The sequence below is a fragment of the Drosophila subpulchrella genome, chromosome X (genome assembly GCF_014743375.2).
Source record: "Drosophila subpulchrella strain 33 F10 #4 breed RU33 chromosome X, RU_Dsub_v1.1 Primary Assembly, whole genome shotgun sequence".
Classification (NCBI taxonomy): domain Eukaryota; kingdom Metazoa; phylum Arthropoda; class Insecta; order Diptera; family Drosophilidae; genus Drosophila; species Drosophila subpulchrella.
Genome location: NC_050613.1, coordinates 1,660,344 through 1,686,496, shown reverse-complemented (window position 1 = coordinate 1,686,496; position 26,153 = coordinate 1,660,344). Strand labels below are relative to the sequence as shown.

At 36.9% G+C, this 26,153-nt stretch overlaps 1 protein-coding gene and 1 long non-coding RNA gene across 2 annotated transcripts in view; one reads left to right on the top strand and one right to left on the bottom strand.

Annotated features, from left to right (window-relative positions):
• Nucleotides 1–3,994: 3,994 nt before the first annotated feature.
• LOC119558095 overlaps nt 3,995–26,153 on the top strand; it is a 57,933-nt gene continuing 35,774 nt past the window's right edge. The window contains exon 1 of the mRNA XM_037871306.1: nt 3,995–4,365. The gene's annotated coding sequence lies outside the window, so the exon portion shown is untranslated. The remainder of the gene's footprint in view (nt 4,366–26,153) is intronic.
• LOC119558096 lies at nt 17,785–19,078 on the bottom strand. Its single transcript, XR_005220161.1, has 3 exons — nt 18,990–19,078; nt 18,260–18,419; nt 17,785–18,153 (listed from the first exon to the last, which is right to left on the bottom strand). It is a non-coding gene; the product is annotated as an uncharacterized LOC119558096 (long non-coding RNA).

Below are 26,153 nucleotides of genomic sequence, written 5' to 3'. Positions count from 1 at the left end.
TCAATTTCATATTTATTTTTTATTTCAATATTCAAGAACTCAACTAATTTTTGATCGGAGTCACTCTCCTTCTGTACGGGGCTTTGCTGCTTCCTTCTTGTTGATGTACTTTTATCATTTACGCAGTTCAGTCCTTGGTGTGCCCATTCATTTCTTGCGATTCTGAAAGATATAAAGGAAATTTAATATTATATATTTTGAAACATGTGTATATATATTACAAATATACAATATATTTATTTTGTCACATTAACACTGTTGTTTGTACGATTTACATTCAAATAATTATTATTTTATTAATTTAATTTGTTATTAGTTTGAATGTTCAATGTACTGTTGTGCTCATATTGAACTAAATTATCTACACTTTGCTTACCTGTGAAAATATTGATGTAAAATTGGTGGCAGAAAGCAACAAACTTTTTCAAAACACGAGGCACGAACTTCACTTTTCAGAACTAAAAATGCAACTGACGAGAAATGCAAGAGACAAGAAAAACCGCGCGCTTCCTTGCGTGTTCCCTTTTGTCTTTATTATTTGTTTGTCAAGAGAACAGTACCGAAAAAAGACGATTGTAAAAAAATGGGCATCGGCAACCTTCGGGTTTGAGTTTGGTTTTTTTACATTCCCTCTAAAATACACCTGGATGCACTATATTGAAATACACCCAGATGGCACCCAAAAGACTGCCCCCAGCACGCACATTTGCCTTGGAAAATTTGCATACGTGCTGTTTTGCGTAGAAAAGATACGACCCAGAACTATTTTTTTCGGAATACGTTCCCGAAACGGGTGTTTGGGCATGCTTCTGGATGCATTATTCTGAAACACATCTAGAAGGCACCGCAATAGAATGCACCCAGCACACACATTTGCCTTGGAAAATTTGCATGCGTGCTGTTTTGCGTAAAAAAGATACGACCCAGAACTATGTTTTTTTAAAACACGTTCCGCAACTTACGACTGGGATTGTTCGTTTTGTTTGTTATAACTTTTTTGGGTTATGGGTTATGATTACAAGAAATTATTTATTACTGCTTTCTAATGTAAGCGCAAGCATTTTAGAAATCGTTCCTATGGAAGCTAAAGGGTATAGTGGTACGATCTGGCCTATTTTTATACCCTTGCAGAGGGTATTATGATTTCAGACAGAAGTTTGCAATGCAGTGAAGGAGACGTTTCCGACCCCATAAAGTATATATATTCTTGATCAGCATGACTAGACGAGTCGATCTAGCCATGTCCGTCTGTCCGTCCGTTTCTACGCAAACTAGCCTCTCAGTTTTAAGGCTATCGGACTGAAACTTTCTTAAAAGTCTTCTTTCTTTTGCAGGTAGTATATAAATCGGAACCAGCCGGATCGGACAACTATATCTTATAGCTCCCATAGGAACAATCGGAAAAAAAACTAAAAGAAATTATATCTTTGGTGTTTTCTAAATATATCCTCCTACGCTTGGAAAAAACATTTTTTAATTAGTTCTGAATTTCGAATTTTATTTTATCAAAATTGGACGACTATATCATATAGCTGCCATAGGAACGATCGGAAAGTTGGTGGGAAAATAATATGAAACAAATTATAGCTTCGGTGTTTTTCGACATATTATGCTTTACTATTGGGAATATCATTTTTTGTATTTTTAAGAATTTCGAATTAAATTTATACACACAAACTTCGGCTTGCCGAAGTTAACTTCCTTTCTTGTTGTATTATATATTAATATTATTTTTATAGGTATTTGGCCACGGGTCAACTCAAGCCCGACCACTGTGCGCTGGTTTAATCGAAAGCAAGAGAGAACGCTTACCAACTTTAAAAGAAGTAAAATAAAATTAATTTTTTAGAATCTACATGCCTAATCCAAACGTTCTAGTTTTAATAGTTTCCGAGATATCATCGTTTATACATATGTATGTATGGGGTTGGGCGGCTTGTGGGCGTTAGAGTGGGCTTGTCAAATTCGGATAACATACCTACGCTAAATAATAAGCTAAGGAAACAATGTACAAATAACGTTGTACCCTCTGCATTTGCAAAGGAAACAGGACAAATCGCAGCAGTCAATGGTTTCGACTATTAGAGCTAAAATGAGTGCGAGAGGGATGAAATTATGCTTCCAGCAAATTAGATTTTTTACTAGCACGTCTATAGCGCCGCCTTGCGCCACGTAGCGCAACCTAGCTCCACCAAACCTATTGCACCAACTACCGGCTTGATGGCGTATTTGTAAGAACATCTGTTTTTCTGCATGTGGTATGCAATCTTAATTGAATTTGCACAATTTTGATTATTATCTTGTTATAACTTTTAAATGATTCGTCCGATTACAACATTTTTGGCGTGTAGATAGATATTGATAATTAAAACAATTTCCTTTAAATTATTTCAAAATACTTCTGTGAGCGCTAGACGGGTTCTAGTGATATGGTAGTTTGTGGGCGTGGCACCCTGCTGAAAGAAACTTGCGCTGCGCAAGAAGCCAAAGAATATATATGGCAAAAATAAAATTTAATCTGTTTAAAGTTTCAGAGATCTCAGCGTTCACACGCACGGATAGACGGACATGGCTAGATCGACTTGGCTAGTGATTCTGATCAGGAATGTATACTTTTGAATGGGCTCGGAAACGTTTCCTTGCACCTGTTACATACTTTCCGACGAATCTAGCATACCCTTTTACTCTACGACTAACGGGTATAAATAGTGGTTATATTCAGAGTAGCTATTAAAGACATTCCAAGTAACAATATAACAAAAAGTTTAGCGAGAGAACAGGAACTCAAACCAAAGGGAGAATTTTTTTCACATTTTCTTAGCCTCTTTCCACCTTCTGTTTTCGCGGGAAATCACTTTCAATTATTTGTATACCCTTGCAGAGGGTAAAATGATTGCAGTCAGAAGTTTGCAACGCAGTGAAGGAGACGATTCCGCCCCGTAAAGTATATTTGTATATCTTGATCAGCATCATTTGACGATCTAGCCATGTCCGTTTCTACGCAAACTTAACTCTCAGTTCTAAAGCTATCGGAATAAAACTTTCCCAAAAGTCTTATTTCAATTGCATGTAGCATAAGTCGGAACGAGCCAGATCATACAACTATATCCCATAGAAAATAAAATTGTACTGCTATGTTTTTTGAGAAATTAACTTCTACTCTTGGGAATATCATTCCTTTAATAATTCAGAATTTTTAATAAAATGTATATCCAATAGGACGACTTTATCATATAATACATAGACCGTTATATTTCGTTTTCGGTAAACATGCACGGTAGTAAATTTAAATGGAACACTATCTTAAAATTGTTGTATTTAGTTTTTAGCTCTCTAAAAATCGGAGAGCTCTGCACATACATACAAGTGCCGAAGCTAACTTCTTCTCTTGCTTCCTATCATACAGCTGCAAGTGAAGAGCGAACTAAAATTTAAACTGAACGGCGGTGGGCAGGCTGAAGATGCTGGCTGAAAGTTCAATATTCGAAAGTGAGTTGTTGCTGCTGCGCCTGCTGCCCTCTCATTACCGTTTGTTGTTGGATGTCGGCACTTCTTTAAACGCAGATTTACGCGAACAGGTTGTGGAGCCGTCAAAATCAGTGATGCCTTTTTAGTAGGTTTTCCCGCCAAGTTTTGGCCATTGATATGAATTGGAATGAAAAGACTGCACTCATAACGAGAGAGAACGCTATAGTGGAGTGCCTCGACTAGCAGATACCCGGTACTCGGCAAAGCAATTTTTTTAGCCAGAAACAGCGCTAAGTCTGTTGACCAATCGTAAAATAAAATGTAGTCTTCAGCCTTTCCCACCGACTTGGCTGTTTCTTTTGGGTCTATGCTATGCATCACTAATCGACGCTGCAACAACAATAAGCCGGCATACCAAAATGTTAAAGCTCCGATATGCCAGCTTTTTGGGCAGCGATGTTGACTGAACGACGCAGCGGTTGAAAGCGCGCGAGGCGATCGACTTGACTTCAGTCAGCAACGAACGCGCCGCAGAGCAACACGCACGCGCATTCTCTCCGCACTCTCTTCTCACTTTCTTCTCCGTCCGAATAACGGTACTGTGCGTGGAACGCCAAATAATATATCGCTTTCTCGTCGGGTTTGAGTATTTTGAGGCTCATCGATCGCTTAATGTATTTTTTTGTTGTTGAGTGTTGAAGTGAAATGGAATTTGTTGCATTTTAATTGCACGTAGCACGCTGCCGTCGAAAACAATAGCAAAATTATCGGTCAGATTTGATTTAACCCGAAACAACAATTACAACAACAAGCCTGAAGATCAGTCGGAGGATATATCTGATAAATAGGCAATAATACATAAATACTAAAAAGGCCACGTACGCCGCCTTAATTAGCGTAAGTTTGCACATTTCTCTGCAGAGAAAATGTAAGAAAAGTAAGAGTGGCGAATGCAAAAAACAACAATAATGAATTACAAATGACAATACGTGCAAAGGCCAGGGCCCCGCAACCTGTAAGACAGTAAGATTATCCAAATCAGTAGTGAATTTAGCCCAAATTATGAAGGTCTTGGGAAATGTATGTAGCGCCGCCTCTTAAACAGCAATGAAATACGTAATTGCATAGAGGAGTGGCTTATAGTTTTGGGATGGTCTGTGAGTTGGGACAATACATTTCTTCCAATAATTCCGCCAACAAAATTCTCGTAGAGTAAAAGGGTATACTAGATTCGTCGAAAAGTATGTAACAGGTAGAAGGAAGCGTTATCGACCCCATAAATTATATATATTCTTGATCAAGATCACTAGCCGAGTCGATCTAGCCATGTCCGTCTGTCTGTCCGTCCGTATGAACGCTGGGATCTCGGAAACTATAAGAGCTGGACATTTAGGACTTGGCGTGTAGATTCTTGAGCTTCTTGCGCAGCGCAAGTTTGTTTCAGCAGGGTGCCACACCCACTCTAACGCCCACAATTGCCCATAACGCTAAAACCCGTCTAACACACACATATTTTAATATTTTTGAAAAATTTAAATCTATCTACATTCCAAAAATTTGTCCATTCGGACCATTCATTTAAAAGTTATAAGCAAATACTACTTGTATATCTCTATTTCCCTCGCACTATAGCGTTGTCTCTTGTTTTTAAAATTTGATATATTATGATTCATGTATGAAATATGAAAAACAAAATAATTATTTAGGCCCGTTACTTAAATCGATCCAACCATGTGCGTCTTTCTGACCATATGAACGTCGAGATTTTGAACATCATAAGAGCTAGAGATTCAAAATGTATCTTGTAGATTGTAGCCCATGAAGCGGAAGTTTGTTTTAAAAGTCTGTGACGACGATGAAGTCTGCCTAGCACCCACAGTTTAGAAGATCTTTTTGATGTGTTAACAAATTTAATTTAATTTAACTTTCTTCGATAATGTGTGTCTACATATGTACATGCCAATAGTCGTGCAAATCTGACTTTATTTAAGTTACTGCCTCATTCTGGGTGGCGTTCGCGTTTTATTTGTGCGCCGAGCCCAAGAAATTCAATGGTGCCATCTAGCAGCAAATTACTATGACCATATTTATTTTGAAATTGGTCAACAGATGTGCGGGTTTTAGGAGGTCGAGGAAATCGACAATAGCGTTATATTGTTTTTTTTCCAAAATATATATCAATTATAGAAAGAGCTAAAAGTGTCCCATCCTACAATAAAAACAATAATAATATTCCTTTAAAAATCATACAATGCTTATAATACCCGATACTCGTAAAGTAAATAGGTAAATTTTTAAATTTAAATTTTTAATATTTTCTAAAAGTATAAATGGGATTTTGTTCTTGTTATCAATACCCATTTCTGTACATGCCAAAAATTGGACCATTCATTAAAAATGTTTCAGCAAATAATGCGAGCCATCTCAGAAACGGGCGAATGGATGCATACAAATCTCCAACTCCCTCTCACTACCTTTAGCTGATTATCGGGTATCTAATAGTCGATGCCGTCGACTATAGCGTTCTATTCTGTTTTCATATCAGATTGATCTGATATTTTTAATTCCACGGTTGTATTTTTGTATATCACACTGATCTTCTTTCATATTAATTTGTAATTTTTCATAATAGTAATATCAACAAAGGTTTGTCAACAATTACTTGTAATACAGGAATATTTCTTTTACACAAATTTATATTAAAAACCGTATAAGTTTATTAAAAACATGTTTCGAAAAATTAGCAATAGCCGATATGGACCTCGGACCTGTCATGTAGCTTTGCGGCAATTAATAAATTAATATACTTTTCGTCAAAATCCCGGGGCAAGTCATCCAAAAACTATCTTTAATAGCATAAGAATTACCATAATTAGGTACAAATTAAAAATTCACAGCCATACTATTTTGTCGAAAACTTTTCGAAGTCACATTAGATATGAAAATCATTCCAATTTGTCAAGTATTCATATCAACTAGTTACGGATTCATATCAAAATTTGTAATTGATATGATTTTGTATCATATTGATACGCAATCGTTTTAGTTTGATATGAACAAATTGATATGTTAAAATTGAGGAGATGATATCAGACGGGTATTGCTCCGTTCTTTTTTCTGTGTATGAACCATTGTACGATTTCAAGTGCGATCTTCACGAGACTGTACCTCGGTAAGAGGTGTTTATTTTTGAAGGATTTTTGCCATTCTAATGGTTTTAAAGTAACTTGTTGACCTGAGCCAGAGCACTATTTAATGCTTTTAAGTCCTGGCGCAAAGTCGTTAAAAATCTAAAACAATTTCCGTTGTCTGGGCGTAAGAGTGATGTTGGCACTCACTCTGCGCAGGAATCTCTAGAATCTAGGTGCTTTTCCCAACTCTGTAGCTTTTATAATTTCCGAGATATCAGCGTTCATACGGACGATTTTGGGCGGTTTGTGGGCGTTAGAGTACGCGTCGCACACTCGGAGAAAAAACTTACTCTGCTTCCAAGGCTAAGATAACTAAATCCCAACTCGCTAGCTCTTACAGTTTCCGAGACCACAGCGATTACACAGATAGACGGACGTGGCTAGATCGACTCGGCTAGTAATCCTGATCAAAAATGTGTGCATTTTATAGGGTCGGAAACGTTTCCTTGTGCCCGTTACATACTTGCCGACGAACCTAATATACCCTTTTACTCTACGAGTAACGAAAATAACAAATAGTTAAAAGGTGTTCGTGTAAGCTTTGAGTGTCTCTAATATGTTAGGGTTCAGGAAATAAGAAAAATCGGCTTTAAGCTTAGTTCACCATACAAAACATTTTTAAACAAGGAAGAACGCTATAGTCGAGTACCTCGACTATCAGATACCCGTTACTCAGCTAAAGGGACCAAAGGAAAATGGAGACATGCAAGCAGCAAAGCGAGATTGAAATGCGCCACCTACCGGCGGTAGACAGATTTAAGCGTGGCAAAGTTTTTTTTGGATCAATCGATAGGTATTGACAAGACCAATACATTTCAGCTAAAATTTTTTATCTAGCATGAAAATTGAGGGCACCACAGGCTTGGGCGGTTTGTGGGCGTTAGAGTGGGCGTGGCATATTCGCGTAACAAACTTGCGCTGCGCTCAAGCCTACGGAATCTAAATCTGAAATCCCATTTTTCTATCTTTGATATTTTCCGAGATATCCGCGTTCATATTTACAATTTTTTTAAGTTTGTTGGCGGTTTGTGGGCGTTCAAGTGGGCGTGGGTCAATCGATAGGTATTGATGAGAACAATACATTTCAGTTAAAATATTTATTCTAGCATCAAAACTGTAGGAGCCACAGTTTTGGGCGGTTTATGGGCGTTAGAGTGGGCGTGGCACTCTGCTGAAACAAACTTGCGCTGCGTAAGAAGCTCAGGAATCTGCACGCCTAATCTCAATAGCCTAGCTCTTATACTTTCCGAGATCTCAGCGTTCATCCGGACGGACAGACAGACGGACAGACGGACATGGCTAGATCGGTCGGCTAGTGATCCTGATCAAGAATATATTCTTTACGGGGTCGGAAACGCTTCCTTCTGCCTGTTACATACTTTCCGACGAATCTAGTATACCCTTTTACTCTACGAGTAACGGGTATAAAAATGCAGTTGACAGGTGTTTTAAAAAATACGGATTTTTATGAAACATTTTGTTGCCCGTTCACACTTAGGACGATATCTGTAGAAAAGTTTGCAACGCTGATTTTTTCAAAATCAAAACTTACAAATATTTGCGATTCTGTTAATATCAGAATATCGATTAAAATTTTCCGAAGAAATCGGGCTCTTTATATTTAGCAACTATAGCTCAGAATTAAAGGAAACAATATAGCGAGCTCCCCACCCATTCAAAAAAAGATTTGTTTTATTTATATTTGTATTATTTTCGTATTAAAATCTGACCAAGAGTAAAGTCTTTTTCCCTCTGGTATTGTCGTGTGTGGGTACTTACAAAATATGTTTTTGTATGCGTGCCGTGTCGTGCCAAAAATATAGGCACGTGCCCATCCCTACTTGATACTTAATTTCATCACCTACCATACTAGATTGGAATTCGCACATATGTTCATTGCACTTTGCATAATGCCACTTATTACATTTATGGACACCCACGCGGAGTTATGGGTTTCAAAATCAGGTACACCCACCCCACTACATTTTCCGCACTCAGCAGTCGTGCATATGCGATAATGGCAGGAAATGCACCACACACGAAATGTTGCATTCAGAGAAAGTTTTTCCTTGAAATGCACATATTGTAAATAATAATAAATGCGAAGCGAAAAAAAATTTCAAAGAGGCCAAAAAAGCAGCTGCCCACTGGCTAATTGAAAGTGAAAGGGGGAACCGGACTCAGTTGTCGAGACATGGGTCTGCACTAACAGAAAACTTGGTAAAGCGTATCATATTTCCAGTAAATAACAAGGAAGGACGCAATAGTCCAGTGCCTCGACTATCAGATACCCATTACAATCGATAGGTATTGACGATATCAATATATTCAAGTCAACATTTTTATTCCAGGACTTACATAAACTGTGGGCTCCACAGTTTTCGGAGGCTTGTGGGCCATAGAGTGGCCCTGCCGTATCAGCTTTAAAAACTTGCACTGCATACGAAGCTAAGAAAGCTAAATCTAAAACTCCCTATCTTTGATATCAGCGTTTATATGAACGAATTTTGGAAGGGCGTTTTGCGGGCGTTACGGTGGGCCTGGCTACACTTTTTAGGCCAATCGATATGTATTATCGAGAACAATACATTTTAAACTGTAGAAGCCACAATTTTGGGCTGTTTGTCGCTGCGTACAAAGATACGGAATCTAAATCTGAAATCTCAACTCCCTAACTCTTATAGTTTCGAGATTATGTATGAGCCCGAGGAACTTAAAAGCCAAAACACCCTTTCAAATAAGTGCACCTATGGCATTAAAAACTTAAAAAAGAATGAAAATACAGCAATCTTAACACAAATAAGACATTTTATAAAATATTAAAACAGCAAGCTAACCAACTATTTTTCCTTCAGATTAAATTGTCCAAAAATTACTGTTTTATGCTTGATGTGGTATTTGTGTGTGCGAACATACTCATATATACATTTTGTGTCGTATGCCTCCGTATGGTGTTTCAAATTGAATTGAAATCGCAAATACCAGTAGTGGTAGCCAACATTCTTTACACCTTGGTTTATTTCTGTTGATGCTAAGAGTGATAGCTCTGAAATTTCATGCGTGTCTGTAAGTAAAGTGTTTAATGTTTTGTCAATACCTATCTACATGCTAGAAATTATTCAAATCGGAGCATTCATTAAAAGTTATAACAATGTATGAAATCTAGGAAACAGTCGCTTTGCTGCATACATATCTCCATCTCCCTCGCACTCCCTTTTGCTGAGTAACGGGTATCTAATAATTAAGTCCGACGACTATATCGTTCTTCTTAGTGTTGATTTCATAGGTCGACAATATCTGGACTTTTTCTTAGCCGAAAACTACAGGGCAACAAAATCTGATAGGATTGAGGACAAAGTTTCAAAGTATCATTTCAGCTACAAGCTGGTTTTGTGCTACGAATGGTATAGCTGTTATTAAGCATTACAAAAAATATCTTTTGTAGTCACTTTTGGAATTTCATAATTGGCATGTTGGCCAGCTGCTATTATCCGAGTGCGTTGCACTCGTTTTTGAGTGTTTTAGTGCGTAAGTCAATTTTTCAGCCAGCAGCCATCTTCCGCAAAACGCCCCGACAGATCCTTCCCGAGCAAAAATCCAGTGTTTCATCTTTGTATCTGTAGCAACCTGGGGTTTTCAATATGTTGAGTTTGTCCGGATCTAGCTTTAAGAAAGAATATATGATCAAAAGTGAACGCTGTAGTCAAGTGCCTTGACATCAGATACTCGTTATTCAGCTAATCAATTTAAAATAAAATTCCAGAGCATTTCTTTTGGCACGGCACCTAGCGGTCGGCGCTACTAAGGAATATTCTCTCGATTTTTTTTAGAGAAGGTGGGCAGCAAACTTATTGGGCGGTAGGACGCAACAAGGTTTTCCGGTTTACCTGGCTTGGGTATCACAGCACAGTTCCACTGTGTGAGAAAATGGTAAATACGTAACATGGAGTTGAAAAGCAGAACTAGAAATAGTATATCCTTCCTGGGTAACGCCTTGGCAGTTCTGCTGTCAATGCCTTCGAGCCTTACTGGGTTGCAACTTGCGTATTCAAAGACAAACATCTTCCGGACTCACATGAGGAAAAGGTTCGATTGCCGGGGAGGGTGCATTTAGGAATACTAGGCTTTCATGGACGCCTTTAATGGCTGAAAGCGCCCTTCCAATTCCCCAGCAAAGGCCATCGAAATTCCGCCGACTAATCTGCACCATGTGTTGTCAGCACGCTTTATTGGAATTCGGCGAGAAAGCTGTCGTTTCCTTGTTGCTCTCCAGAGGTTAAATACATATAATGGGATCATCATTGCGGAGCAAATCGGTAGGTATTCACTCTTCGTTCTATGAAAAAGTTTCTTAAGATCGTACTCAGCACGAGGATATTTTCTCTTGTCAGCAGGATCTCGAGAACGCATATATCTGCGATGCAATGTCCTTTTCAACCTCACAAGATCTAGGACCTCAGGTTTTATAATGGCATAAGGTGGATCAGATGGGATGTTTGGGCTTTGGCCACAGGTTAAAGATTCAGCAGCTATGTGAATATTTCGCACAAACATTAAAGTAGCATCGTCGATGTCATTAGAAGTGTTCAGATGCATGTTGAGGTTGACTAAACCGTTAATCGCTCCCTGAATCTGCGGTATGTTTGCATTTTGAGGCACGATGTACGCCTTGCGGGAAAGTTTACAAGCGGAAACTCTGTACTGTATTAATAATGGATCTCAGATCTCAGTTCAAAAATTTCCGAGGTGGTTAGAAAATCAAAAATTGTTTATAGTCGTTAGCTGTGCGCTGAGAATTTGGAGCACAATCACTATTTCCCCTTGGACAGTTTAGATTTTGACAGCAACGCAGTGAGCACTTAAAAATTGGTAGTATTAAAGGCACGATTTGATAATAATTGCAGATCCTTAGTGATGGCGATCGGCAGGATGATTTGACAGATGAACGTCGCAAGATCAATGACGTCAGCCATATAGCAAAGCATCTGATCTTCATGAAACATGACCACCCATCCATGTATATCAACTTTATAATAAAATGAAAGCCGTAAGACTAAAAAATATATAATTTAAAAAAATGTAAAAATGTAACATTTGAGTATGGAATCTGGGCGCGAAAACGATTTATACTTGAAGCCGAGAACGATTCATCTCGAAATGGAGCTCGATTCGATGTTGAAACCGAGAAGACTTCATCTCCATATCGAGAGCACACATTCTCAAAAGCCATTCGGAAACCGAGAAGACTTCTATCTCGGTTTTAAATATTTTACTATGATTCGAGTTTGGCTCACTTTTGAGATCAAAAATACTACTTTTTCTTTGAGTGTAAGTGTAGAATCATATGTATACATATGAGAGAGAGAGAAGCAAAGTAATGGCACTCTGAAAATAGATTGCTATACAAATTTTTTTACTCCTGGTTACGCATGTTGGTAATTAATAGTCTTTGGTTGAGCCCTCCTTGAAATGTTTCCAAAATATACATAAAGTATTGAGCATACGAATAGAGGCCATTCGCCAAAATGAACAGCCCGGTACAGAAAATCGAAAAAACGAAGCATTGCAGGCTAAACACAATTTTGAAGGCTGCTCTTAGCCCATTGTTGGCCAACAATAAAAACAGAAATGAAGAGAAAACAAAGCCGAAAAAGTAAACAATGCAAAATTGTCATTTGGCCAGCGACTCTTCGATCGTGTGACTAAAATACTTTGACATCTGTCTGTTTGCAAATGCAACTCATGTGTACGTTAACCTATTTTCTAGCAATCAGCCTTAACTTTAACTTGCAACCGGTATCCACATGATCATAATTATTCTCATTCCAATTCATTTGTCTGTCTGAATGCCTGCATAAAATTATTTCTAGCTCATGTTGAGCCAAAAGACTTGAAGCTGAGAGTTAGGGCTGTATTTCAGATCTAAGATACCATACGCACACAGATACAAACAACGCTACATAAAACGCAATAGTCGATGGCCTCGACTATTAGATACCAGTTACTCAGATAAAGGGAGCGCGAGAGAGATATGCTCAAAGCAACTCTGCTTTTTTCACTAACACCTATCCTATAGCGTCACTTAGCATATAGCGCCACCTAGCATATAGCGCCAACTAGCCTGGAGCGTCCTCAGCGGCTTAGTGCCGTATTAGTGAAGCTAGCTGATTTGCTGCATTGCAAAATTGTATTTATTATTTGATAATAACTTTTTAATGACTGGTCCGTTTATATAATTTTGCAATTATTTTAACTTTTTTTCTTGTGATGAATATTGCTTGGCTAAAGCTAATTTTTGGGTTTTTTGGTATAAAGCAGTAAAAGCATAAAGTTCCTTTAACAGTCATCGTATTTTGGAAATTTTTTATTTTCTAAAAATTAAAAAATTTGTGTTTTTAAAAAAATGTATTTAAAAAGCAGTGGTTTCAGAGGATTTTATACAAAAGACATGATGTCAATCGGATAATTACAGCTGGAGAGGGTTCTTTTAGAAATTTGGCGGTTTTTTTTACAAACTTTAAAAAATTTTAATTAAACAAATACATTTTACTTTAACTGAAAAAGAATTTTTCAAAAATCATTTTGCTTATATTTTTTATGATTTTTTGAAGGTGACAATGTCGGAAAAAATTTGTATGAAAAAGAGAAAAATATGGCTCAAATGCATGTTTCTAAGCATTTTCAAAAAATCTTAAAAAATATAAGCAAAATGATTTTAAAAAATTTTTTTTTGCAGTTACTATTATTTTTGTTTGAAGAAACTTTTTGCATCAAAAAATTTAAGTTTTCAAGCCGAGGAAAAAAGTTCAAAAAGGACATTTTCACACAAATTCGTCCTTTTTTATAAGTACTGAATGGGTTAGGAAATGTATTGTATCATTCAAACGGCATTTAAATTACCTTTCCATTGATGCCAAAGTTAACAAGATGTAAGTTCAAATTATGAGTATATTTAACTTTTTTTTTGTGAAAATACTTTTGACCACCCTTATATATACTTTATATATGTGGATTGGTGTAAAGAAATTTTGGAAAAATACAACCGCGGTGTTTCAAAGACGTTTACAATATCGTCACAGGGTACGAATCGTAGATCTATTCTTATGAGCCCGAAACAAAACAGCAATCGAGCGAGTGGGTCTTCGAGGACGAGTCAAATCCAACGAAAGTTGTTCGTGGAAGAAGTACTTCGAAGCAAATGGTCGCCTGTTCTGCTTGAGCAACGTAGGACGGTCAATTCTGAGTGGTACACCACAATTCGTTTTCCTGATGTCTTCGGAGAAATTCGAAAAACGAACAAAAGAAGGCAGATCATTTTGCACCATGACATTGCGAGCGCGCACACAGCGCTCGAACCAGCGCCTTTATGATAGACTTGTGACTTGGCACACAATGACTTCATTTTATTCCCGTACATCAAGGAGAAAATGCATGGTCAACGATTTTCATCGCCAGAGGATGCTGTCCAAGCGATAAAAATCCATGTTTTTGAGGTGTCTCAATCGGAGTGCAAAAAGTCTTTCGACAATTGGTTTGAGCGCATGCCAAAGTGTATACATATTGCTGGAGATTACTTTTGATAAACAATAAAACCATTTTTGATGATAATTATTGGGATTTATATTATTAGGCCAGAAATATATATATCAACCCTTGAATGCCACGCCCACAAGCCGCCCAAAACTATGGCTCTTACCGTTATAAAGCTAGAAAAAAATGTTTTTTATCTAGCATGAAAATTGTGGGCGCCACAGGCTTAAGCGGCTTTTGGGTGTTAGAGTGAGCGTGGCATATTCGCATAAATAACTTGCGCTGCGTACAAGGCTACGGAATCTAAATCTGATATCCCAATTCTCTATCTTTGATAGTTTCCGAGATATCCGCGTTCATACTTAAGATTTTTTGAAGTTTGTGGGCGATTTGTGGGCGCTAAAATGGGCGATCGACCCAAAAAATATATTCCTGATCAGGATCACTAGACGAGTCGATCTAGCCATGTCCGTCTGTCTGTCCGTCCGTATGAACGTTGAGATCTCGGAAACTATAAGAGCTAGAAAGTTGGGATTTGGCATGTAGATTCTTGAGCTTATTGCGCAGCGCTAGTTTGTGTCGGCAGGGTGCCACACCCACGCTAACGCCCATATTCGACTATAACTCTAAAAGTCCTAGACGAGTAGCTCACACTTTAATATTTTCTAAAAATTTAAATAAGTTCTTATAATCAATACCCATATACATGCCTAAAATTATTGAAATCGGACAAGTCATTTTAAAGTTACAACCAAACAATAATCAAAATGTTTCAATTCAAGATTGGACACCACATGCAGCAAATTACCTGTTTTCACTAATAAGACACCAAGCTGCTAGGGGCGCTATAGGCTAGTTGGCGCTGTAAGCTAGGTGGCGCTACAGAAGAAGATATGTGGCGCTATAGGCTAGGTGTGTTAGTAAAAAAGCAGGGTTGCTTTAAGCATATCTCCATCCCTTCACACTCCCTTAAGCTGAGTAACGGGCATCTAATGGTCGGGGCCATCGACTTTAGCGTTTTCTCTTATTTGTTATAGATCAGTTATTAAAACTAAAAAATGTTTGTAGGTTGAATTTCCGACGTCTAACAACACAAACCTTATTCCTAGATAAACTGTTTCTATACTTAAGTACGGGATGCAGCAACCAAGTGGTCTTGGCCTTGATGACCGTGCTGAAGAGAAATATAAAATATAAGCAAAATGATTTTTGAAAAATTCTTTTTGCAATTACTATTATTTTTGTTTGAAGAAATTTTTTGCATCAAAAAATTTAAGTTTTCAAGTCGAGGAAAAAAGTTTAAAAAGTAGATGTTTACACAAATTCGTCCTTTTCAATAAGTACTGAATGGGTTAAGAAATGTATTGTATCATTCAAACAGCATTTAAATTACCTTACCATTGACACCAAAGTTTACAAGAAGTAAGTACAAATTATGAGTATATTTAACTTTTGCTTTGTCAAAATACTTATGCCGACCAGTGTAAATATGGATTCGTTCGGTCTACTTGTGTAGAGTTCCAATTGATAACCTCGTTACAAAAGTCCGCAGCCTCCGCAGTTTTATTGCTAAAAAACATTTGTATTTGCAATACCAATTGTTTAACATTGCTACGCCCACTCTAACGCTAAAAATCAATCAAAAATGTTGATCAAAGCTTGTAAACACATTAATTATCCCCTAAACGAATGACTTCGAAAACAAACTTTCTGTAAAAGATATATCTTTGGATTTAAAATACCTGTTCTATTTGCTTTTGGATTGTTCCTAAGAATGTTTTATTTTATTGTTGTCTTTGATGGTAATGATGCAACCCAGAGCAACCAAGTGTTGCAAGTCTCTGCTGCAGTGTCACGTTTCACAGTTATTTGTTATTGCTGCATGTGCTCTTTTGATGTTTTAATATGCCATTGTCGCATGTCTGTCACGGCAGGTGTCGTCTTAATTACCTTAGACAACGGAGTAGACGTCTATCACATATAATAATATAATATTAGCCACAGTACTATACAAACCAACGAACTACGATTGCGTGGGTAGCTGGAAGCTCGATCATCTACAATTTCATCCCGGGTATTGACTTTGTCTGTAGTCATTAGTTAAGCAATCAATCAGTCAGTCAGTCAATGTGGTGAGAATTTTCACATTCTTTAAACATTTATTATACCCGTTACTCGTAGAGTAAAAGGGTATACTAGATTCGTCGGAAAGTATGTCCGTCTGTCCGGATGAACGCTGAGATCTCGGAAACTATAAGAGCTAGGCTATCGAGATTTGCCGTGCAGATTCCTGAGCTTCTTACGCAGCGCAAGATTGTTTCAGCAGTGTGCCACGCCCACTCTAACGCCCACAAACCACCCAAAACTGTGGCTCCTACAGTTTTGATGTTAGAATAAAGATTTTAACTGAAATGTATTGTTCTCATTAATACCTATTGATTGAACCAAAAAAAAGTTTCGCACGCCCACTCTAAAGCCCACAAACCTCCCAAACCTGTTGCGCCACAATTTTCATGCTAGATAAACAATTTTAATTGAAATTTGACACGCCCACTCTAACACCCATAACGCTTAAATCTGTCTACCGACGGTAGGTGCTTTGCTGCTTGCATATCTCCATATCCCTTTGATCCCTTTAGCTGAGTAACGGGTATCTGATAGTCGAGGTACTCGACTATAGCGTTCTTCCTTGTTATTTTTACTCTTTTTATTGGTAACATTTCTTTCTAAAACAGATGGCTCAATAATAGCCGTTGTTTGCCGCCTCAAATATATGTTTTTATTAGAAACATTTATATTTTTTTTTGTTATTACCAACCTAGTGTTGTAGATCTTTTCTATATTTACTTCTTAACCGATTGTTTTCTATAATTGCAGTTTCATTTGTCTTAATGCTTTTCGGATTAAGGTTGAGAATATGTAAGTCAGAGGGGGTTTTTAAACGTGATAAAGCAACATAAGTTTGACCGTTTGCAAATATACTATTACCAATATCAACAACTCCGGATTTGATTGTTAGCCCTTGGCTTTTATGAATACACTGGTAGAAAAAACATCGTTAATGTCACTATTTCGCCAACGTTTCAACTATTTTTCCCAGCGGTTTAGATCCTAACATGAAAATCTTAAAAACGAAAACGTTAAATAGTTAATTATTTATTGAATAATCTCGTAGTAAATCCAACTATTTTTTAATTTCGATCAAATATGTTAAAATAGTACAAAATAATTAAATTAAATATGTTCCATAGTAAAAAGTATTATATTTTTATATTTATTTTAAATATTTTCATATTTAGTTCCAGTAAATAGAATATTTCATTTGAATGGTTTTTATAGTTAAAATAATTATAGCCCGCCCTCAAACTCAGCATATTTTTATTTGGATTAAATAATTCTCAGATTTAAATCAGACTGGGATTAACTTTAATATAAATACAAATTGTATTTAAATTAAATATAATCCCCGTTAAAAGAACTGTACTTTATGTTTGATTTAAATGTATTATTTAAACCATACTATTATGGTGCATATTCAATTTAAACCAATCTGTAGTTTAAAACAAGCGTGATTTATATTTAATAAAGACCCAAATAAGTATGTGTTTTTATTGAAAATAAACGTAAACATATAATTCAACCAATTGCTCTGCTTAAACTCTATTTTTTACCATGCTAACACGTCATCATTACTTTTGTTTTAAATACATTTGTACTTAACGTAACTCATAAAATTTATATGATACATATGTATGCATAGAGCAGCTAGTAAAGCGTTCAATGTTTTTTATAATCACACATTTTTGTGTTTTGCCACATTCGTACGCCTGCATGTGCGTACAAAACTTTCCTGCGAGTCCCAGTAGTGATAATTTCTTTCGCTTGTTGGTTCCTTTAATGACGGTCCACGAATTATTTAAGATGACAGATGTGAGCAATACAGTGTAAATGACGTCCTTGTAATCTGTGAATAAGAATATGTTGTTCGATTTTTGGTAATGGCATAATTTAGAAAAAGTCAAGCTTACTATAAGATAAAATTTAGAAATGTAAAAAAAATTATACATTACCAAGTGATACAGTTTTCTGAACTGTCTTTAATAGTTTGAGTCGCTCTTTGTTTTGTATTTGCTCTTCGTAAAAGCAAAAAACCTTTTCCTTAAATGTGTCCCATTTACTAGATAAAATTGCTTCTTTCTCAGGGTACAATATGTTGAAATAAATTTGTATCTATAAGAAAAAGTTAAGTAGTTTTATAATAAGTTTCGAGTAGGTTTTTTTATATAAAGGGATTTAAATAAGACCAAAATATTGTTTAAATTTATTTCGATTTTATTTTTTAAAAATTTCAAAATTAGTTAGATTTAGAGAAATATCACGTGAAAGAAGAAAAAAATATTATAAAGAAATAGGTGAAACGACTGCGACGCCACAGAGCCGAATGCATTAATGCAACGGCAGTAAAGCGTCTTTTTTGCGCCCTTTTAGTGTTTTCCTTCTCGTGCATTCTACTCCTTTTATCTAGTTTGCGCGGGTTTTCACTTAATTTCCTTTCATATTCATCATTTTTTTAGCGTATTTTTTATCCACTTCATGTTTATTACACAACCGTATGTCTTTTTTTGTTTTAAATGTAATGCTCTTTTAAGTTTTAATTTCTTCAAATGTATTATCTAAATTATCACGAAATAATAACGCGCACAACAAAGAAGAAACTCAAAAAGGAAAAATGCGACAAAAAAAACGTGGACATGCACATGCCTTAATATTAAGTAATTATTGTATTTTTATTTGACTCACCTTTTTTCTGTACTTTTCACTTTTTTATTACACTTAAATGAACACTTGTCTATCGAGCTCTATTAATCACTTTTACATCCGATCAGGAGAACCGCTTGCTTCGAAGTGATCGCGGAATTCGCTACAAAGCGGTGTCAAAATATTTCGTATATACATACATACATATGCATGTGTGCAAACCCTGCAAGCAAAAGGGCGATCCCTGCAAGCATTTTCTATCGCGGAAGGCACTATTAAGTGACTTCTACCCTGCAAGCAAAAGGGCGATATTTCTATCGCCTGTCGTCCAGAAGTCACTTCTTAGTAACTTCTGCGCGATAGAAACGCGATAGAACAAATTTTACAAAAACAAAATATACATGTATCGCGAAGAAGTAACTTCCAAGTCACTTCTGGACGATAGAAAGACGATAGTACACATTTTACAAAAACAAAAAGGGTCGGGATCGCGAAGAAGTAACTTCTGAGACACTTCTGCGCGATAGAAAGACGATAGTAGTGAGTAAAACACGCGATAAAAAGAGGTCGCGGTAATTTTCCGTTACCCCTTTTTTTCAGAAAATTTTTTGGGTCTTCCTTTTGACCCACGCCGTTATTTTTCGCCCGAGCGTCATTTCGTTGCGTGATTTGTCTGTGAACAGTGCGGTTTTGTATCAAATTTGTGCGTTTTAAAAATATACCTTTGTTTTTTTCTAAATGTTTTTAATTGTTTTTAATTGCGTGCGAAATTACGTGCTTATCGTGACATGTACGAATATGTAAACCTTTATTCGACAAGCTAGCTGTGGACATTACTTGGTGTGTAACTGCGGAGAAACCCAGCATCCAACGATTCTCAACATATTTCATTGTAAAAGGTAATGTCTTCTAGTTCATTTTTACTTAGAGTGAACAAAAAACAATTTTGGTTTCTGTTTCTTTTAGAAATGGTTATAAGTAAATTTCTTATGTCGACGAAGCTGGACCTAAATAACATTGTTCAGCAAAATTTCCTACATGCCATGGACCGTGTATACAAGCGGACAAAGCACGTATACAAAAAATAAATGCAAAATATTAAAAGTAAAAAAAAATATGTTTTTATTCAAGATTTTCCAATTGGGAAAGACTCTTCTAGGTATCTTCTACAAGCATATGTAAAGTCACTTTTGAGTGACTTCCATAAGTGACTTCGGCGACACTTCCAGAAGTTACTTCGGCGATATCGCATTCGGATCGCGGGAGTGACTCCCTTCGGGAAGAAATGTGCCACTTCGGCGACACTTCTAGGAGTGACTTCGGCGACACTTCCAGAAGTGACTTCGGCGATATCGTATTCGGATCGCGGAAGTGACTCCCGTCGGGAAGAAATGTGCCACTTCGGCGACACTTCTCGGAGTCACTTCGGCGTCACTTCCAGAAGTGACTTCGGCGACACTTCCAGAAGTGTCGCCGAAGTGGCACATTTCTTCCCGACGGGAGTCACTTCCGCGATCCGAATGCGATATCGCGGACGATCGTTTTCATCTTCTAGAAGTCACTTAATAGTGCCTTCCGCGATAGAAAATGCTTGCAGGGTAGAAGATGAAAACGATCGTCCGCGATATCGCATTCGGATCGCGGAAGTGACTCCCGTCGGGAAGAAATGTGCCACTTCGGCGACACTTCTGGAAGTGTCGCCGAAGTCACTTCTGGAAGTGACGCCGAAGTGACTCCGAGAAGTGTCGCCGAAGTGGCACATTTCTTCCCGACGGGAGTCACTTCCGCGATCCGAATGCGATATCGCCGAAGTCACTTCTGAAAGTGTCGCCGAAGTCACTCCTAGAAGTGTCGCCGAAGTGGCACATTTCTTCCCGACGGGAGTCACTTCCGCGATCCGAATGCGATATCGCCGAAGTCACTTCTGGAAGTGTCGCCGAAGTCACTCCTAGAAGTGTCGCCGAAGTGGCACATTTCTTCCCGAAGGGAGTCACTTCCGCGATCCGAATGCGATATCGCCGAAGTCACTTCTGAAAGTGTCGCCGAAGTCACTCCTAGAAGTGTCGCCGAAGTGGCACATTTCTTCCCGACGGGAGTGACTTCCGCGATCCGAATGCGATATCGCCGAAGTCACTTCTGGAAGTGTCGCCGAAGTCACTCCTAGAAGTGTCGCCGAAGTGGCACATTTCTTCCCGAAGGGAGTCACTCCCGCGATCCGAATGCGATATCGCCGAAGTAACTTCTGGAAGTGTCGCCGAAGTCACTTATGGAAGTCACTCAAAAGTGACTTTACATATGCTTGTAGAAGATACCTAGAAGAGTCTTTCCCAATTGGAAAATCTTGAATAAAAACATATTTTTTTTTACTTTTAATATTTTGCATTTATTTCTTGTATACGTGCTTTGTCCGCTTGTATACACGGTCCATGTCATGTAGGAAATTTTGCTGAACAATGTTATTTAGGTCCAGCTCCGTCGACATAAGAAATTTACGTATAACCATTTCTAAAAGAAACAGAAACCAAAATTGTTTTTTGTTCACTCTAAGTAAAAATGAACTAGAAGACATTACCTTTTACAATGAAATATGTTGAGAATCGTTGGATGCTGGGTTTCTCCGCAGTTACACACCAAGTAATGTCCACAGCTAGCTTGTCCGAATAAAGGTTTACATATTCGTACATCTCACGATAAGCACGTAATTTCGCACGCAATTAAAAACATTTAGAAAAAAACAAAGCTATATTTTTAAAACGCACAAATTTGATACAAAACCGCACTGTCCACAGACAAATCACGCAACGAAATGACGCTCGGGCGAAAAATAACGGCGTGGGTCAAAAGGAGGACCCAAAAAATTTTCTGAAAAAAAGGGGTAACGGAAAATTACCGCGACCTCTTTTTATCGCGTGCTTTACTCACTACTATCGTCTTTCTATCGCGCAGAAGTGTCTCAGAAGTTACTTCTTCGCGATCCCGACCCTTTTTGTTTTTGTAAAATGTGTACTGTCGCCTTTCTATCGTCCAGAAGTGACTCAGAAGTTACTTCTTCGCGATACATGTATATTTTGTTTTTGTAAAATCTGTACTATCGCCTTTCTATCGCGCAGAAGTGACTCAGAAGTTACTTCTTCGCGATACATGTATATTTTGTTTTTGTAAAATGTGTTCTATCGCGTTTCTATCGCGCAGAAGTTACTAAGAAGTGACTTCTGGACGACAGGCGATAGAAATATCGCCCTTTTGCTTGCAGGGATATTTCTATCGCCTGTCGTCCAGAAGTCACTTCTTAGTAACTTCTGCGCGATAGAAACGCGATAGAACACATTTTACAAAAACAAAATATACATATATCGCGTAGAAGTAACTTCCAAGTCACTTCTGGACGATAGAAAGGCGATAGTACACATTTTACAAAAACAAAAAGGGTCGGGATCGCGTAGAAGTAACTTCTGAAACACTTCTGCGCGATAGAAAGACGATAGTAGTGAGTAAAACACGCGATAAAAAGAGGTCGCGGTAATTTTCCGTTACCCCTTTTTTTCTGAAAATTTTTTGGGTCTTCCTTTTGACCCACGCCGTTATTTTTCGCCCGAGCGTCATTTCGTTGCGTGATTTGTCTGCGGACAGTGCGGTTTTGTATCAAATTTGTGCGTTTTAAAAATATAGCTTTGTTTTTTTCTAAATGTTTTTAATTGCTTAACATATTTAAATGTACCCCCAACAAAGCGTGCGAAATTACGTGCTTAACGTGAGCTGTACGATTATTTAAACCTTTTTAAGGACAAGCTAGCTGTGGACACTACTTGGCGTGTAACTGCGGAGAAACCCAGCATCCAACGATTCTCAACATATTTCATTGTAAAAGGTAATGAATTTTACTTTATTTTTACTTTGAACAAAAAACAATTTTTGTTTCTGTTTCTTTTAGAAATGGTTATTAATAAATTTCTTATGTCGACGGAGCTGGACCTAAATAACAGTGTTCAGCAATATTTCCTACATGCCAGGCACCGTGTATACAAGCGGACAAAGCACGTAATCAAAAAATAAATGAAAAATATTAAAAATAAAAAAAATATGTTTTTATTCAAGATTTTCCAATTGGAAAAGACTCTTCTAGGTATCTTCTACAAGCATATGTAAAGTCACTTTTGAGTGACTTCCATAAGTGACTACAGCGACACTTCCAGAAGTTACTTCGGCGATATCGCATTCGGATCGCGGAAGTGTCTTCCGTCGGGAAGAAATGTGCCACTTCGGCGACACTTCTAGGAATTACTTCGGCGACACTTCCAGAAGTTACTTTGGCGATATCGCAATCGGATCGCGGAAGTGACTCCCGTCGGGAAGAAATGTGCCACTTCGGCGACACTTCTAGAAGTGACTTCGGCGACACTTCCAGAAGTAACGCAGAAGTGAGTTCGAGAAGTGTCGCCGAAGTTGCACATTTCTTCCCGACGGGAGTCACTTCCGCGATCCGAATGCGATATCGCGGACGATCGTTTTCATCTTCTAGAAGTCACTTAATAGTGCCTTCCGCGATAGAAATTGCTTGCAGGGTGGTTTTAGTTTTTGGTTACGGCCCAGCATTTACAATGCACGCACTTTTTTTCTTTGGCTAAGCATGTTTTTGTATTTTTAGGAGTAAACTTCAAAGCCAAATCTTATGATAATTGTCATGGAAAAAGAAAGAGGCTGCCGGTGGATGGGCAGCCGTAACTTAAACCCTTTTCTTTAAATATTAAAGCTTTTTTTTCTTTTGCAAATTACTAATAATTTAAATTATGTTGTGTATATGAGTCACAAACTTAATACATTTACATACATATGTAATTTGATTTATAATTTACAATTATTTGGTCAAATAAAAATTTTGAAAACGTTCTATATTCAAAATAAAAGAGTAAATATTCCGAACAAATTGAAAAAGTATTTACTCGAAATATAAAAAACCATCAAATATACTATGAATTGAACTACTTTTTATAATAGTTAAAACCAAGATGGCCACATTGAATTTGAATGTGACTAACTTGTTTTAAATAAAAATCACTTTGAATTGAATACTTACATATTTGACATACGGCTTAAATATGTTTTTTTATTTAAATGAAAGGTTTTAATATTTTATATGACTATGAATGGGAGTAAAAAAATCAAATAAAAATATATTTGATTTCACTTCGCGTTTTTTCTACCAGTGTAGTAATTGCATACGTTAAACATATTAGAAATTGTTTTCGAATTATAAAAACATTATTAAAGATGCCAGCATTCAGCCCGTAAACCAGGAGGACTCATTCTATATTCCCATTGCGCAGTTTCCGCTGTATAATAAAGATACTCCTTATTTCTATTTCAATTCAATTTCAATTTAATATTCATTTTAATATAATCGCAAATGCCTTAATTGAAAATTAATGCAATGGTGTTTTTACTTTTATTCCGCTGTAAAGGTTGGGATTTCGCATGCAATTCTGTGCAGCGCACACTTGAAGATTTTTCACAGTGTAAACGGATAGAAGGAATAAAAGTCATATCGAAAAGTGTACTAAGTATTTCGAAATTCCTTTTTACGGTATATAGCACAACCCTTTAGCTTTGGTAGTTTACAAGTTGCTGGTATTTATAGCTGTATTTCTGCCAAACTAACGAGTTTTTCCAAAAGTGGTGGAATTCAAGTTTCTTCTGTTAAGCTCATCTTAAGTTTCCAGGACCTTCAAAAAGAGTTTGGATACGCACATAAAACGTCAATGCTCAGGCAGTTTTTTGCCATTTTTGTTGATTAATAACTTGGACAAGGGTATTTTTACAAGGATGTGTCGTATGCCAAAATTTGACGAATCTCAAGGGCTATACACCTTAAAATTTTATTTGAAATCGTTAGAGCCGTTTTTGAGAAATCAGGAAAAGGCAAAAAAAAATCTAAATAAAAAAAAACTTTGGACCATAGTTTTTAAACGGTGGTATTTAGACAAATCGTGTTAAAAAAGCGTACATAGTATTTCGAAATACCTTTCTAACGACGTATAGCAAAAATATATACAAAGTTTAGCTATTTATAGCTGTTTACTCGCCAAACTAGCTAGTTTTTCCAAAAGTGGTAGAACTTATGTTTCTTATATTGAGCTGTTTAACACCCTCTAGAACTCTAAACTCTAGGAACTCTAGGACTCTAAAATAACGTTTTGGGACAATTTTGCGAAACTGACAAACAAAATAAAATTTTCATTTTAAGAGGACCCCGAAAATCTTGTTCTGCGTATTACTGTTGAACGGAGCATCCGATTTTGACAGTTGAGGTGTCATTCCACGCGTATTTTTTTTTGCTTGATAAGTTGTACTTTTTTATTGTACAAATGTTACTAGATTTAAGAAGTATTCAAACTTGATTGTGGACCGAAAGGTTCTAAAAACTTACTTTTCTTAAAAATTCGTACTTGAAAGCTGTACTTCGTTCTCGGGTTTTGTATTTTCCATGCTTCGCGAAGTTTTGACACGGAAAATACTTGATTCAAGCACGAAATACTTGATTTTTTATCTGAGTGTAGAATCTGAAATTCAAAAATTTCGTCGCCTTGTAAGATCGGAAAAGTTTTCTTCTACCTGTTAAATACTTTTCCCCGAATACAATATATCCTTTTACCCAACGAATAACGGGTATAAACACATGTTGGCGGACAGAAGATACACTCAGAAAAAAAATCAAGTATTTCGTGCTTGAACCTAGTATTTTCGGTGTCAAAACTTCGCCAAGCATGGAAAATACAGAACGCGAGAACAAAATACTACTTTTGAGCACGAATTTTCAAGACCGAAAATACTAGATTTAAGAACCTTTCGGTCTTCAATCAAGTATGAATAATTCTTAAATCAAGTCATATTTGGACTAAAAACAAGAACGATTTAATAATAAAGTAAGAAATTTGCAGGCATGATTTAAGGATGAATAATTCTTAAATCAATATATAAATATTATGAAACTAAAATTAGTTTTGTTTTTATGCTAGTAAGAGAAATAAGTATTGGAAACTGAAACGAAAGAAACGAGATATATATTAATAATATTAATATTTTAAGTTACTTACGACTTGGCGCTCACGGGCATTAACACTGTCTAATTTATGCGCCTTATATACTGAGTACTTTCAGAATAAACAGTTGGGAATTATTAGAGTAGGCAGACATAAAAACTCCAAAATG